The sequence below is a fragment of the Neovison vison genome, chromosome 2 (genome assembly GCF_020171115.1).
Source record: "Neovison vison isolate M4711 chromosome 2, ASM_NN_V1, whole genome shotgun sequence".
Lineage (NCBI taxonomy): Eukaryota > Metazoa > Chordata > Mammalia > Carnivora > Mustelidae > Neogale > Neogale vison.
The window spans coordinates 50,720,169-50,737,296 of NC_058092.1; the positions used below are offsets into that span (position 1 = coordinate 50,720,169).

Below are 17,128 nucleotides of genomic sequence, written 5' to 3' on the forward strand. Positions count from 1 at the left end.
GGGTCTGCTTCTCAAAAAAACAACATAGAATAAGTTGGCTTTTCTCAGTTTCACCACCAATATCCCTTCTAACAGGCTCAAAATTTAGAATCATCTCTACACTTTAGTTTTCTTCTTATTCTTCAGTAATCCCTTTATCTAATTAGTAAGCAACTGATATTTTTAATTGTTCATTTTTTCAATCCTATATTCTTACCCTATCTCAGGTATTTATCATTTTCCATTTACCTTGCTTTACTGGCTCCTTTCTCCTCCTCCTTCTTCTTTTTCTTTTTTAAAGATTTTATTTATGGGGCACCTGGGTGGCTCAGTGGGTTAAAGCCTCTGCCTTCGGCTCAGGTCAGGATCCCAGGGTCCTGGGATCGAGCCCCACATCAGGCTCTCTGCTCAGCGGGGAGCCTGCTTCCTCCTCTCTCTCTCTCTTCCTCGGCCTGCCTATCTGCCTACTTGGGGTCTCTATCTGTCAAATAAATAAATAAACAAAATCTAAAAAAAAAAATAGATTTTATTTATTCATTTGATAGAGAGGCAGTGAGAGAGGGAACACAAGCAAGGGGAGTGGAAGAGGGAGAAGCAGCCGTCCCACTGAGCAGGGAGTCTGATATGGGGCTTGATCCCAGGACCCCAGGATCATAACCTGAGCCAAAGGCAGACTCTTAATGACTGAGTCACCCAGACGCCCCTCTTCCTTCTTTTTGATTCTAGGCCCTCTAAGTTTGTCAATCCATTTTTAAAATACTGCTTCCGATTAATCTTTCATCAAAAAAAAGAGAAAAACCCATTATACCATATTCAAAATCTCATTCAAAATCCTACTTAATCTCTTTGGTGTTGTTGACCTTGAAAACAAAACAGTTACTTCACTAGCAAAATGGGTGGGGTTTTTTTGGTTTTGGTTTTTCAGAAATAGCAGAGGAATTGCAATTTGAGGCATGCAAGCTATGGCAAACCATCATCAAATCGGGAGAACAAAAGAGATGAATGCTACTTTATAGAGAAAAAGGAGGAAGCTGGGAGGGGATGCTTTGAACAAAGGTCCATTGGAGGCAAGTGAGAGTTCAGGGTGATGATGGTTTCTCATTAGCTGATCTATGGCAGTCTCTCGTTGCCTGGGCCATTGCCAGGCAAGGAGAAAATCTTCCTCCCCTAGTTTACTAGGTAGTAAACTAGGCTTCTTTTGGGGGTCTTCATTATTCAGTTACAACGCATTTAGCCAAAGGAGTTGAAAACTTATGTCCATGCAAAAACCTGCACATAGATGTTATAGCAGCTTTATTCATAATTGCCAAAACTTGGAAGTAATTAAGATGTCCTTCAGTAGGTGAATGTATAAATCGTGGTATATCCAGACAATGGCATTTATGCAGTGCTTAAAAAAAGAGAGCTATAAAGCCATGAGAAAACATAGAGGAATCTTAAACGCATATTTCTAAAATAGTTTTTTTTAAACGATGTATTTATTTATTTTCAGATAGAGCACTAGCATAGGTGGGAGGGGCTAAAGGAACAGGGAGAATCCCAAGCAGACCCTTCACCTAGTGGAGCCTGACACAGGGCTTCATCCCAGGACCCTGAGACCATAACACTGGCTAAAATCAAGAGTCAGGAGCCCAACCGAATGCACCATCTGGCTGCGCAACTGACTATACCACCCAGGTACCCATTGAATGCATATCTCTAAGTAAAAGAAGCCAGTGTAAAAATTCTATATACTGTATTATTCCAACTATCTGACATTTTGGAAAAGGCAAAACTACAGAGAGAATAAAAAGATTCGGGGCTCCTGGGTGGCTCAGTGGGTTAACCCTCTGCCTTCAGCTCAGGTTATGATCTCAGCTCCTGGGATGGAGCCCCTCATCAGGTTCTCTGCTCAGCAGGGGGCCTGCTTCTCTCTCCACCCCCTGCCTGCCTCTCTGCCTACTTGTGATCTCTCTCTCCGTGTCTAATAAATAAATAAAATCTTCAAAAAAAAAAAAAAAGATTCATGGCTGCCAGGAGTTAGGGGTGGAGTGGGGGATGAATAGGCAGAGTACAATGAGGATTTTCGAGGCAGTGAAAATATTCTGTATGATACTGTAACTGTGGATACATGTCACTATACGTTTGTTTAAGCCTCTAGAATGTACAACACCAAGAGTGGAGCCTTAACGTAAGCAGTGGACTTTGGGTGATTATAATTGGTCAACGGAGTTTAATCAGTTGTAACAGACACATACCATTCTGGTGGGGGATGTTGATACAGAAGGCCATGCATGTGTGGGAGTGAGAGGTATAAGGGAAATCTTGATACCTTCCTTTCAGTTTTGCTATGACCCTAAAAGTTCTAAAAAGAAAAATGTTTTTAAAAGAATAAACATCAGAAATTAAATGTTATGATAGATACATTCTGTTCAAAAGTTTTTCAGTGGTTCTTTAGTTTTTTATAGATAAAGGATAAAGTTTCGTAACCTAAAGTTTCCAGAAATATTTTCTGGTCCTCCTCCATCTGCTCTGGTCTCACTTTATTTGGTACTCTTGGCTGTCTCCTGGTTGTCACCAGTATCTGTCAAGGTCATTCCCATCTATGCATTGCTTTATTTATTGAGTACTTTCTGTGTGTCAGGTATATGCAATATATGCATTTCTTTCTTTCTTTCTTTCTTTCTTTTTATTTCATTCTTTCTAAAGATTTTATTTATTCATTTGAAAGACAGAACCAGAAGTGGGGAAGGACAGAAGGGGAGAGAGAGAGTGAGGAGACTCCTTACTGAGCAGGAAGCCTGACCCAGGGCTCCATCCCAGGACCCAGAGATCATGACCTAAGCTGAAGGTGGACACTTAACTGACTGAGCCTCCCAGGTGCCCCAGTACATGGATTTCTTCATTTAACCTTCGAAACCCTGTTACCTCAATTTCACTAATGAGAATTAGAAGGGTTAGGTAACTTGCCAAAATCACGTATTTTCAGAAATGGTGGAGTCAGGTTTCAAGTTCGGATCTTCTGATTTCACAGAGATGTTCTTAAAATTTTGGTTCATCTTCATCATTCTATGAATAAGATGCTCTTGAGGGTTCTCAGGGGTTAAAATAAACAAAACCAACTCAGTGCCCAAAATGTTTATCATAGAGTAAACTTGTTAAACAATATATTTAAATAAGTTTAAAAAAAGTTTTTAAATTCCAGGTAAAAGCCAAAGGAATTCTCACATTAAATCAACACAAAAATGTGGAGAAATTAGATGAAATGTGGTAGGATGGTTTGCTGGGGTCACCAGGAAGTAGCGTCTCTTTAGAGGTGAGACTTGAGTCTAGCCCTGAGGGAAGGGTGGGGCTCTTTAGGACCTTCCAGCCTTGGGAAAGGGGAGAAATAACCCACAGAGAAGCCCTAGTTTGACTCCAAGGACCTGCACTAGGCTTGTTTGGAGATTAGGTTGAAGACTCTACAAAAGGAAGGAGAGTTTAAAGGATCTTGCATATTAAGCAAAGAAGCTTGAACTTTGTTAAACAATCAATTTAAAGTCACATTATTTTTTGGGTAAGAGGAAAAATATGTTCATAACCACCATCAAATGTTAGACGAAGAAGAGACCCAATGGTTCCTAGGTGATGCTTCAAGCGAGGTCTCCACCTGTAAGATGTACCAGTGACTTCTCCATTTTACGTTTATCCCAAATACCTGTTAAAAACCTGTTTCAGGGGGCGCCTGGGTGGCTCAGTGGGTTAAAGCCTCTGCCTCCGGCTCAGGTCATGATCTCAGGTCCTGTCTGCTCAGCAGGGAGCCTGCTTCCCTCTCTCTCTGCCTGCCTCTCTGCTTACTTGTGATCTCTCTCTCTCTGTCAAATGAATAAATAAAATCTTAAAAAAAAAAAAACAAAATAAACAAAACCTGTTTCAGTCCTAAGAGATGCTTTCGACAGCACTGTCTATTTTCTGCAAGTTCTGGGTTCATTCTATTTGGTAATCTAAGTTATTGTAGAAATGTATTTCCCTTAAGAGTCTCTTAGTTCCTGAGAAGCCGGACGGGGCCTAGCAAGTAATATTTCCTTTAAAACAAGCAAACTAACAACACTGTTAAGTGCGAAGCGCTTTATCTTACAACAAATGTTCTTATGTTGCAATTGTTTTTTATTTATTTATTTATTTGACAGAAATCACAAGCAGACGGAGAGGCAGGCAGAGAGAGAGAGAGAGGGAAGCAGGCTCCCTGCCGAGCAGAGAGCCCGATGTGGGACTCGATCCCAGGACCCTGAGATCATGACCTGAGCCGAAGGCAGCAGCTTAACCCACTGAGCCACCCAGGCGTCCCTGTTGAAATTGTTTTGTATATATGCCTCATCTTCCTTGAGGATAGGTATTCCTTTTTCTTTTTCTTTTTTTTTTAACATTTTATACAGTCAATCACAGTGCCTAACAAATATTGCATCAGTTCAATGGATACAGACCTGAAGACTGATTTTCTTTTTTTTTTTTTAAAGATTTTATTTATTTATTTGACAGAGAGAAATCACAAGTAGACGGAGAGGCAGGCAGAGAGAGAAGGAAGCAGGCTCCCTGCTGAGCAGAGAGCCCGATGCAGAACTCCATCACAGGACCCTGAGACCATGACCTGAGCCGAAAGCAGCGGCTTAACCCACTGAGCCACCCAGGCACCCTGAAGACTGATTTTCTTTATGGCTAATGCATGGAACTTATTATACAAAGTAAAAGGCCTATCATCAAAATTCTTAAGTTAGTTACAGGGAAGAGAATGGGATGATTAAAGAGAGTGGAATTATAGATTTTATACACATCTTTCTCAATGTCAAGTTGTGATATCAAGAATAAAAATGTTAAAAAAAAGAATAAAAATGTTAAAATATATAGTGAAGTTAAATAGGACTTAAGAGTCAGAAGATCCCATGTGGTCCCAAACTTTGGAGAAATCCCTTCACCAATGAGGAGTGCAGTTTCTTCACAGAGAGAATGACGTACGGAAAATGAGGTAGGAAAGATGTTAGGGTTCCAAGCCCACGGCAAGAAAGAATTCTTGAGATGTATTTGGTGCAAAAAGGTGGTTTTATTAAAGCATGGTGACAGGACCTTTGAGCAGAAAAATCTGCGCTGGGGTTATGAGGAGTAGCTGGCCCCATTATACACTTTCAAGTTGGGAGGGAGTGAGGGATAGCTTAAGCCTCCAGGATCTGGAGGGGACTAGCTACTGTTGAGAAAGGTCATTTACTGTCCTTTAGTAAACCCTCTGTCAGGGGTCATAGGCTTGGAGGATGATTGTCAATGTGTATCTTGCTGGGCAGACATAAAGGAAGTTTCCAAAGAAAAAAATTTTTTTTAAAGATTATGTTTATTTATTTGACAGAGAGAGCTAGAGAGGGAACACAAGCAGGGGGAGTGGGAGAAGGAGAAGCACACTTCCCCTGGAGCAGGGAGCCTGATTCGGGGCTGGATCCCAGGACCTTGGGATTATGACCTGAGCCACCCAGGCACCCCAGAAATTTTTCTGTTAAAGTAGACTTACAGGATTGTAGGGGCCAGCTAAGATTGCTGCTTGCCCTTAGCAAAGTATTAATATCCAGGCATCTGAGTTCCTAGAGGAAAGTCACTGCCTGTTTCAAGGAATTGTCAGTGGGCTATAGGTGGCAGGAAAATTTAATATTTCTCCTCTGCCCTTATTTCCCGCATCAGTGTGTATAAGCTAGTGCCCTGCATAATGCAGACAAATATTGTCAGATTCCTTTATTTCCCCCAACTAAATTTCCCCAGCTATACTGGGGAAATTTATGTTGGGTTAGCAGAAAGGAAAGGCACAATGGGGACTAATTAGATCTGACCATGTTTTCATCAACATCCTTTCATTAGCTTGCCTTTGAGACTCCCTCTCTGCCCAGCCCTCTTACAACACCTGTCCGGCAGGATCTCCCCACCCCATTAGCACGGGCTGCCCCCACCACCAGGCGTTACACCTGCCCACTGGGCCCCCAGACTCCACCTTTTCCAGGCTCTTTAACCCTCCCGCTCCCAGACAAATTTCACCTGCCGAAAATAGGAAAGTCCCCGGCCGCCCCCGCACTCCTCCTCCAGAGCTGGCCTCCCGCGGCCCAGGCTCCCCCCGCCCCCTCACCCGCGCCACCCCGGCGCCCCGCCCCGGGCGGGGAGGGTCGGTGCTAGGGAAGGGCCTGCCAGGTGAGGCGCGGTCACCCTGGCCCGTTCACTTCCGCCCAGGTGAGGGAGGGCCGGCGCCGTGCCCGCCCGCTCGCTTGCTCCCGACCCTCCGTCGGACCAGGTAAAGCGGGGGGTCCCAGCTACGAGGGCGCTCGCAGGGCGGCGTGGTAGTCCCTCCGTCCCGAGGCCGGCGGGGGGCAGCTCTCCTTCCTGCGTGGCCCGCCTCCCCTGCCGCTGGCGCACTGTGCGCCCGCCCTCCGGGAGGAGGTGGACACGGGAGAGCCAGGGCGCCGCTGGGCGCCCCTCCAGGCCCACGGTGGGCGCGGGGCGCAGTCCTGCGTCCGGCCTGGGTGACTCCGCCGTGCCCCTCCCCCAACCCCCGCCCCCCACCCAGCTCCGTGCGGAGCTCGCCGCGGGCCGCCCGCCGCGGAGCCGCCCAGCCTCGCCAGGCCCTGCCGGCCCTCAAATCTCGGCCCACTAATGTTCTGGGGTTGGCAGGGATCAAATTTTGCACCCGGATCGGTGCCTGCGCTTGGCCCCAGAGCTGGGCGGAGTCTTTTCCTCCACTGGTGACGGTGAGAGGAGTGAACAGGTGGTGGCCTGCCGCGGGGGCCGGGAGGAAGAGGGGGTTCCCAGATCTTATCCGAGCGGACCGCCTAGCTCCGGCCCCACCCGGGTGGTCACGTAGCCGAGTTCCCAGGCCCGCGGTCAGGCTTGGGCTCTGCTAGCCTCACTTTTCAGACGGGGGAGGATCAGATGGAAAGTACTGTGGCCTCCAGGCTCTGGGGACATTGCTGGATTCCTGCTTTAAGTCAAGCTGAGGAAAACATTTTCAAATCCTCCCCCTCCCCTCACCCCGAGAGCCCCGACCCTCGTGGCACACCTAGGAGGTGTGCCAAATTAATCTCCCCCAGGAGTGTTCATTTGGCACTTTGTCATATGTCCAGATGGCTCGTATCGTTTTGGATTCAAATTAGTTGTTTACTGGTTTGACTCTGCGATTGAGAGCGTTCGCCTTTCAGGGCCCTATTTCTCTAAGTTGCTCAGGTGTGTTTAGAGTCTGGCCATTGATAGGTGCGCCACAAACAAGTGTTTCTTAATGAAGAAGCCTCTGGAGACCTAGAAGAAAAAGAAATCTCAGTTACGCCGACTATGGTTGATACCGCATTCTAGAGTGTCTAAGTTCCTATAGACTGCCAATTCGTTTGTACACATCTTTTTTTAGAAAAAAGGCTAGTGGGTGTAAAAACTCAAATTGCTTCAGTGTGCAATATCAGGAAAAAGGGAGGATTGTGACTTTGAACTAAAATGAACTTGATGTTTCTAGGCCCCTACGGCGTATATAAGGATTATTAAAAATTTAAAATAATCAAAAAGTTAATAAATATCAGCGCTGGAAAGTACTTTATAAGACAGAATTTGTAAACTCTGGTCTGGAGAGATAATCGAGATCCTGTTAACAGTCACATGAGATGTGCTTGGCATTAGAATAATAGTTGTGTGTAAATGGAAAAGAAATTATATTAAGCTCTTATCTGTGTTTAGAGGCCTTAGTATGTATATTTATTTTATTATTTTTAAAGTAAACTCTACCCGCAAGATAGGGACTCAAACTCCCCTCCTGGAGAAATCAGGTTGTTACTGTGCTCTACCCGCTGAGCCAAACAAGGCACCTCCGAAGGCCTTAGTAAGTTTAAGTACTGTATTAATATTAAACGATAAAGCTAACCTATATTCACTGGAGAAAACTGGAGAAAGTAGACAAACCCCCCTACCGCTGAAAGTAACCACTAATAAAATTCTGGTATATTGTCTTTTGGTTAGTATTCTTAAAAAGGGAAAGCTGTGTATTTTCCCATGGTGAATTCACTACTAGAACCTTGTGATTCGTAGAGATTCAACATTCAGTAATCCTTATAATTGCATTTTTACTTAAAAACATTTTGTAATGATCCTTAAGCTAAACAGCCAAGTAGTTTGAGTTTACATGCTTTAACAAAAATACATTAGGTTGGGGAGACCAAAATGGGGTTTAATTTGTAAAGATTTTGCTCACTTGGGTAGTAAATTTTTGAGAGTACTAGTCCACCTTTATATTCGTGATTGCTTGACCATTGCTGTGGTTTTTTCATACTCAGATGTTTTGCGCAGATTTGGATGCCTTTTTTTAAAACCCTCATTTGAAGTTCTGATGCAAATAGAAATCTAGAGCCTGTCAATACCCTTATTTCAGTCACTGGGTTAGATCTCTGCTGAAGATGAAGAGGTCACTTAACGTTTTGTGTTTGTACAACTATGCGGCCTGTGGAGCCCGGAGACGGGTATTGAATCCACTTACCATAGGACTTGGCGAGTCAATTAACCCTGCTCCTCTGTTTTCCCATCTGTAAATGATCTACCTCCCTGAGCTTCGGGGAGGTTGAAATTAAATCATCGTTAAGAATGTGTCTTATAAACTGTGAGTCATGATTCTCCTCCTCTTTGCTTCTCCACTGTGATAACTTCTGCTAAAATTATGGAGTTGAGCTATTTTTATTGGGAAGAACCAAAGTTTTGTGAGTTATTTTGATAAGAGGCATTAAAACTATGTTAACTGGTAATCCAAAAGTCTTTGCTAAAAACACTGTACAGGGATCTTTCTGGCAAACCATGGGTTAATACTCTGCTGTCAGATTGGTTAACTCTTTGCACATGTGACTGTCCGACACTTCATGTAGGCAGATTGGGCTGGACACATGCTGCAAATGTAAAAGACACATCAGATTTTGAAGATTCCGTGTAAAGCAAAAAGTAAAATAACCTCATTTTTAAAAAATTATATACATCTTGAAATGATTGTATATATTGGGTGAAGTAAAATACATGACTAAAGTTAACTTTCCCTATTACTATTAACTTTTTTCATGTAGCTACTAGAAAAATTGGGAGTTACTTCTGTGGCTCACATTTTTCTGTTGAACAGCACTGGGTTAGGATTGAGTATGAGTATGTTTATCCTTGAGAGGGCTTAGTGGACTGAAGTACTTAAATTCCTACTTAGAAACAGGTTTTTCAAATTCCCAGGTTATCAGCCTTCCTACTCTCCCTCCCCCCCATATTTGTTGCATTACTGAACAGTTTTGTTGTTCAGTCTTCTGAGAAATAATCATTATGGAGTACACAGCAAAATCTCAGCTAAAAAAATTTTTTTGTTTGTTTGTTTGTTTTTTAATTTATTTGACAGACAGAGATCACAAGTAGGCAGAAAGGCTGGCAGAAAAAGAGGAAGGAAAGCAGGCTTCCCGCTGAGCAGAGAGCCGGATGTGGGGCTCGATCCCAGGATCCTGGGATCATGACCTGAGCCGAAAGCAGAGGTATAACCCACTGAGACACCCAGGCACCCCCCCAGAATTATTAGTTTTTTGAAGCTCCTGAAGTACCTTAAATAATTTTGATTGAAAGGAGAGGTGGTGGTGGTTGTTTATTGACAGAGAGAGATACCAAGAGACAGGGAACACAAGCAGGGGGAGTGGAAGAGGGAGAAGCAGGCTTCCCGCCAAGCACGCAGCCTGATGCGATTTGGAGCTCAACTCCAGGACCCTGGGATCCTGACCTAATGGAAGGGAGATCCCCAGTGGAGCCACCCAGGCACCCCAGAAGAGGTTGTTAACAATAGTAGCTCTCTGTATTGAAGGTACACTGTGTGCCAGAATACATGTTTTCCAATACCTTATTTCGTCCTTTCAATGGTAAATATGTAGTAATTTTCATTTACTCTATTTTACAAATGAGAAATCTGAGGTAAAGGGAAATTTAAACAATTGGTGCAAGAACACAGAGCTGGTCCCAGCTGTAGATCCCAGGTCTCCAGGATTTCAAAGTTCCTAGGCTATAGAATCTTCCTTATTTTATGAATTGCTGATTGAATCAACTGGAAAACAGTAGATTAATGAAGTAGGTATTATGTTCTAATCCTGATTTTGTGTTTGTGACCAATAGGAAACAATCTAAATGCTTATTCGCAGGAGGTTGGGGGAGAAAATCATGGATTCCTACAGTGGAATACTATTCAGTTTTACAGTGAATGAAGAGAAGCTGCATATATCCTATATTCTCATGACTAATCATAAAACTTTAAAGATAAGGTAAAACAAATTGCTGAAGGAAAAATATACAGTATGATCACTTATAGTTTAAAAACATGTTGAACAACAATATTATAAACAAAGGTAGTGTGTATTTTAAGATTTTTAGATTTGGTTTATCTGTATATTGATAACATGGATTTATGGAGCTGCCTTCAGATTAAAAGAAGTTCCTAAGGGGCACCTGGTTGCCTCAGTTGGAGGAGCATGCGACTCTTGATCTTGGAGTTACGAGTTCAAGCCCCATGTTAGGTGTAGAGATTGAGTAAATAAACTTACAAAGAAAAAAAAAGTAAACTCTCTGTGAGATGAACATTCTCTCATGTTGGTCTTACTCTTAAAAACAGAACCTAAAGTCCTGCCCTTTGTTTTGGTGCACTGCACATCTTGCCTGGTTAGTAGGTATCTGTCAGGGGCAGACCTGTTTTCATTTAGTTTTAACCCCTAATGGATGGGGGTGACTTTGACAATAGGGGTTGGGTAAGGCTCCTGCTTGAAACGGGCAGTCAGTCCTCTTGGAGTTACTTTCTGGAGTTCTAATGAGGCTCCAGGACAAGAGTGTGGTAGGAGAGGGAGGTGAATTAAGTGGATATTGAGGGTTAGGTTGACAAACACTCTCTCGCTGTTGAAAATGTGAAATAACCGGCTCTCATTTTGAAAGTCATTAACAGTTGACTTTTCCTCCTTTCAAGGTGAAATTTCCTCCTTGTTTTTTTGAAATTGTAGCAAGTTCCCTGCATCTGCAAAATGGGGGTGATAATACTACCTTGTTAAGATAAATGAGATGTTTTACAGAATGCCCTTGCATTTGGTGCGTAGTGGACACCAAAAGGTGAATTATGTGATTTAGTAACAGATTAAATGGTCTGGGGGAGAAGGTCAGGAGGGAGAGGAGGTGAACATTGATGGGAAGCCTAGTTTGGTGTATTTCACGATTTGCTAGGATTGTTTTTGAATACCAGAAGCATGGCAAAAATGCCATCACCATATTTCTGAAGAGAAGGGCATACAGCCTACTTTGTGGGGAGCATTGAACAGAATATTTGAGGTAGAAACTAATCATTTATGAATGCCGGGCTACACAGAGATCCCTAAGCATGAAAATTGCCCAGATTTGGGTTTTTTGTTTTTGTTTTTGTTTTTTTTGTCCATAATTAGAGAAAACTGCCGCCAACAGAAATACAAAAGCATACCGTGAAACAGTGGCCAAATCACAGGCAGAATATTGATATGGATTAATATTTAATCCAATAAGGATTAGTATTTAGCTAACTGAATTATTCTGAAGAACTGACTCAATTTTCAGTTCTTTTTTAAAATTTTTTAAAAAAGATTTTATTTATTTATTTGACAGACAGATTACAAGTAGGCAGAGAGGCAGGCAGAGAGAGAGGAGGAAGCAGGCCCCCTGCTGAGCAGAGAGCCCGAGGTGGGGCTGGATCCCAGGGCTCTGAGATCATGACCTGAGCCGAAGACAGAGGCTTTAACCCACTGAGCCACCCAGGCGCCCCAATTTTCAATTCTGATTGTGAGTTTAACACAGTATCTTTCATCTTCAATTTCAACATGTCCTGAATATCTAGCTTAAGTGCACTTAATTAAGCATTGGTTATGGCTTAAGCATATGGTCCCCAAAATGTCAGGATTGTTCTGGAATTTATATATGTTCCCAGAATTCCAGGAATATAGTGGTTTGGCAGCAGCCAAAAATATATTATCTTTTGTATCTAAGGGATTACGAAAGGCCTTGTCGTTTGATAAGGACACAAGACTGTGACAACTGTCTTGAATCTCTATTAGCATGGTGGCAGATGTGTTTACTTTGGCTAGGAGAGTTTGTTTCCCATTTAATTGCTACCTCACAAATGCTGAGCTTTGGGGACAAAGGCGTGATAATTAGATACAACCTGAGCTTTGCACTTCAAAGGAAGCAATAGAAACTGTAAGGTGTTGGCATCTGTGTGGCTCAGTCTGTTAAGTGTCTGCTTTCAGCTCAGGTCATGATCCCAGAGTCCTGGGATTGAATCCCGCATTGGGCTTCCTGCTCTGCAGGGAGTCTGCTTCTCCCTCTTCCCTTACCTCTCCTACTGCCCCCCACCCTCTTGCTGGAGTAACTCTCTCTCTTGCAAAAATAAATAAAATCTCTCTTAATAAAAACAAAAACAAAAACTTTAAGTTGTTTGTGGACTTACCTTTTTGAATAACTTCTGAAATCCTGACTTTATTTATAGTTAATAGCTTTCATATTGTTCAAACTCCCTCCTTCCCTCTGGCTCTGGAGAATTCCCAGTGAGTTTGTGATCTCCCAATTCATAACTGCAGTTAGAGGCTGAATACCTGTACTTTGCCAAACTGATTGCCAGTGATCTTTTTCTCCCAAATTTTCAAGATAGGAGTGTAAGGTGTCTTGGGGTGTTCTATTCTGTGAGCTATTGGGAATCTGAAAAGTATGTTTTTCAGGGTTTTAGTTCACTTAAATTCTTGAACAGAGGAGGTTAATAAATCTATTCAGTAAGTTTCCTCCACCTAGAAATTTAAATCAAATTAAATTTCTATCTCTGCATCAGCTTCTTTTTTTTTTTTTCTTCAAATATTCCATTAATTGGTAATGGCTAAAGGCCTGAGTATAAAGAAAAGCCACAATATTATAATAATTTCCTTCAGTCAAATCATACAGTGAACCAGGCATGAAAAATTCATGGCTCAGACTCTCTTGATCAATGATGGAGTAGAAGCCACTGAGCATAGTAACTACGCCTTCTCTGGAGGCTGTAGCACTGGGAGGACAGCGGCACACGGTGGCATTTTAATATCACCTATGACCGATTCTAGGTGGCCCATCTTTGACAAGTTAGACTCCGCTTTACCATGTTTAAACAAACTTGAGATTCCTTGCTGTAAGCCCTGTTTGTCAGTCTAGACAAATAGTTAAAGGTGGTTTGGTTGAAGATTTTAGCCTGTGTGCTGCTTACTGGTTGTTGAGCTGTAGAATTACTATATTTCTCCCTTCTGTCCTCATATTTTTAAGGCTTTAGTCCTCTTCCCTAGATATTACCTAACACCATGGACTGTAGTAATTTTCCATGCCTGCATGGTGGACAGGGTTTAGCCTTTATTAAGTATGAGTCAGAGGTTAAATTGCCACCCAGTTTCTTCTCTTAAACCTTACTGAGGGATACTATACCACTGTGGTTTCCAAAATGTACAAAAGGATCCATTGGGATGGTAGGAAGAGGACATAAAACCTTGCTTTTTTAGTGTTTCTATCTTACTGTCATGACATTTTAAATTTTACGTATAGTTTAAAACATATGACCTGTAAATAATTGTATGTATATATAATTATAAAAAATAAGGTGAATGGTCACCATATTCTCACTGATGGGAATGTGTGTTTAAAAATGTTTGAAGGCACTAATCTATCCTATTACCAGAATTACCTTTTTAAATAGAAATCTGGACTCAGTACCTCCCAACTTAAAAGCCTTTAATTACTTCCTGTTGCTTACAGGATAAAGACCAGTCTACTTCGCATTATTTACAAGGACCCTCTGAAAGTCTGTTTAAGTCTGTGCTTCTTAAGCTGTCAGTGATAAGAGATCAGGGTTCCCCTGCACCCACAGTCTTCCAAGGACTGATATTTTTGTAATCAGTTATCAGAAAAAGGAATTGTTAGAAAAATGAAATTTAAAAAAGAAATAAAAAGTAAGTCAAGGTTTTATTACTAAATTGGATAGATCAACATTACTCTGTCACATTATGTGGTTTCTAAATGCTTATTCCCAATTTTGGGACTTATCTCTTTGTGAGCCAAGCATCAATTTGCAGTCTACACTTGCAGAAAAACACACGAACAAAACAAAAACAAAAAACCCACACACAAACACAAAAACAACACTGGGTTTTTTTTTTTTTTTGGTCCTATTTTCAGATACCTAGGCCATTTAAAGCTAATTAATAGTCTCATAGAAATTCATGAGCTTTTACACCTGTATATAGTAGTTCTCAGAATGTGGTCTCTGGGCTAGCAGTGTCAGGATCACATGGGAACTTGTTAGAAATGCAGAATCTCTGGTTCACCTCAGACCTGTAGAATCAAAAACTCCGGCGGGGGTGGGGGGTGGCGCCTGGGTGGCTCAGTGGGTTAGGGCCTCTGCCTTCTGCTCAGGTCATGGTGGGGGGGGGGGTCCTGGGATTGAGCCCCTTATGCCATCGGGCTCTCTTCTCAGCAGGGAGCCTGCTTCCCCTTCTTTCTGTCTGTCTCTCTGCCTACTTGTGATCTCTCTCTGTCAAATAAAAAACAAAAACAAAAAACTCCAGGGGTGGGCCCTGGCAACTTGTGTTTGCATAAGCCTTCCTGGTAATTCTGATGTATGGTAAAATTTGAGAACCACTTACCCAGGGTAGCCCTACATGTCATTCAAACTGTGACACTTAAAATTTTTTTTTAAATTTTGAAGACAAACCATTAAAGACTCTTAATCTCACAAAACAAACTGAGGTTGCTGAGGGGAGGGGGGTTGTGGAGAGGGTGGCTGGGTTATGGACACTGGGGAAGGTACCTGCTATGGTGAGTGCTGTGAAGTGTGTAAGCCTGATGATTCACAGACCTGTACCCCTGGGGCAAATAATACATTCTATGTTAATAAAAATAATAAATAAATAAATGAATAAATAAATAAATAAAAATTTTATAACTGGAAGTTTGTACCTGTTAATCAGCTTTATCTGTTTCAACCATCCTTTACCCACCTCCTTTCTAGCAACCATCAGTTCTCTGTATTTAAGAGATTTTCTTTTGATTACTCATTGTTTTGTTTTTTAGATTCCACAAATGAGTGAAATCATATGGTATTTGTCTTTGTTTTGTTTCACTTAGCATGATACCCTGTAGGTCCATCCATGTTGTCACAGATGGCAAGGTCTCATTCTTTTTTTAATGGCTGAATAATACCTGTTACATACATATGCCACTTCTTTTCTGTCCATTCATAACTGCAGCAGTTTTGGGAGTGAAATGGAGCAGCATCCATAATGGTGCTGGGTAATCTGAGGTGGTTGTCGGCAAATGAGGGCAAATGACCACTCCTTTTACACCACATTCTTTCTCTTTTGCGAGAGAAGTTTCTGATATGTTCTCTTGCCAGTGTTCCAAACATCCCCACGCAGATTTAGTCCATCTCCCTTTGTGATTTCACTTAGCCCATGGCCCACACCACTGCAATTGGTGGTTATGCCTTAGAATATAATTATCCTATTGTGTTGTTATTATCTTTGTATCTGCTTGCTCTCTCATTAGACCTTCTCAGCCATTATCTTTTTGCCTATTTTAGTTTTTAAGTTACGAAATAAGACATGCTTTTTTTTTTTAAGATTTTATTTGTTTATTTATTTGACAGTTGGCGATCATAAGTAGGCAGGGAAACAGAGAGAGAGAGAGAGGGAGGAGGAAGCAGGCTGCCTGCTGAGCAGAAAGCCCCATGTGGGGCTCTATCCTAGGCAGAGGCTTTAACCCGCTGAGCCACACAGGCGCCCCAAGACATGCTTTTAAAATAAAATTCAAACAGCACTAAAATCTGTAAAGTTGATTTTTTTAAATCTCCTATCCCCATTTCTACTTTCTAGAATTTTTTTTTTTTTTAAGATTTTATTAAGAGATCACAAATAGGCGGAGAGGCAGGCAGAGAGAGAGGAGGAAGCAGGCCTCCGGCTGAGCAGAGAGCCCAATGTGGGACTCGATCCCAGGACCCGGGATCATGACCTGAGCCGAAGGCAGAGGCCCCACCCCACTGAGCCACTCAGGCACCCCCTAGAATTTTTGTAAATTAAAATTTTATTTATTTATTTTAGAGAGAGAGAGTGCACAACAGGGGGTAGAGTCAGAGGGAGAAGCAGACTCCCCACTGAGCAGGGAGCCCAATTCAAGACTCGATCCCAGGACCCCAGGATCATGACCGAAAGCAGTCGCTTAAACAACTGAGCCACCCAGGCGCCCTACTTTCCAGAAGTTAATTACTGTGAAATTATCTTTCTCAATCTAGAAACCTACACACATACATATCTTTTTCTTATAAAAAGCAAATAATGCTCATACCCTGAAACTTGCTCTTTTCCCTATTCAGTTGTGCCTGTTAGATAATGTCCTTGTGTTAACACAGAGGATCGAATTGTCAAAGCATTCTCATGTGAATGAGATCAAACCTCACCTAATGAGCACCAAACCATACTCATGATTCAGTGGTTACAGGCAGGAGGTAGGGACAGACATTCCTTGCTAGAGGAGTACCCAGTTGAAAAATGGCACTTTTCTTCTTAGGACATTATCGACACTTAAAATACCTAGTTATGTGTAGGTTGAATTAAATCATTTATAAATTTATTTCTGACAGACTTTAACCACAATTTTTAATTTGCTTACAGGAGTAAAATTCAACCTTAGGACACTTTTTTGTTTTGGGTTACTAGATAGGTTCTCAACAATATATACAGAAATGTTTTTCTCAAAGGAAACCTTTTGTGTTTGGGGAATCCTGAGTTTTATACTCCATTAGTTACACAAATAGAAAATGTCTATGTATCTTCTAGCCATGACCCTTAAATCCATCCATTCTCAGATTATTTACAAAAAGCAATTAAGACATTTCCTGACATTTAAAAATGAGGGGCTATCAAAAACCTTTAGGGTGTTTGCAAGGGGTTCTGATTATCAAGCTAGGAATCCTTCCCTAAAGGAGAGAGCCACAGGCTTACTGTTAACTGATTCCCTCCCCTTCTCATTTCAGTGGATTCAGACCTACTTTATTAGAATGCCTGATTGCTTTTGCCAGATTAATTTTTCGTGGAGTTTTGTTCATAACAATGAAGTAAAT

At 41.9% G+C, this 17,128-nt stretch overlaps 1 protein-coding gene across 2 annotated transcripts in view; it reads left to right on the forward strand.

Moving 5' to 3' along the window:
* The first annotated feature begins 6,142 nt into the window (after positions 1-6,142).
* The window catches only part of PATJ (PATJ crumbs cell polarity complex component), a 367,374-nt gene continuing 356,388 nt past the window's right edge, over positions 6,143-17,128 (forward strand). For both annotated transcript variants that reach the window (XM_044238351.1, XM_044238352.1), the window contains exon 1: positions 6,143-6,256. The gene's annotated coding sequence lies outside the window, so the exon portion shown is untranslated. The remainder of the gene's footprint in view (positions 6,257-17,128) is intronic.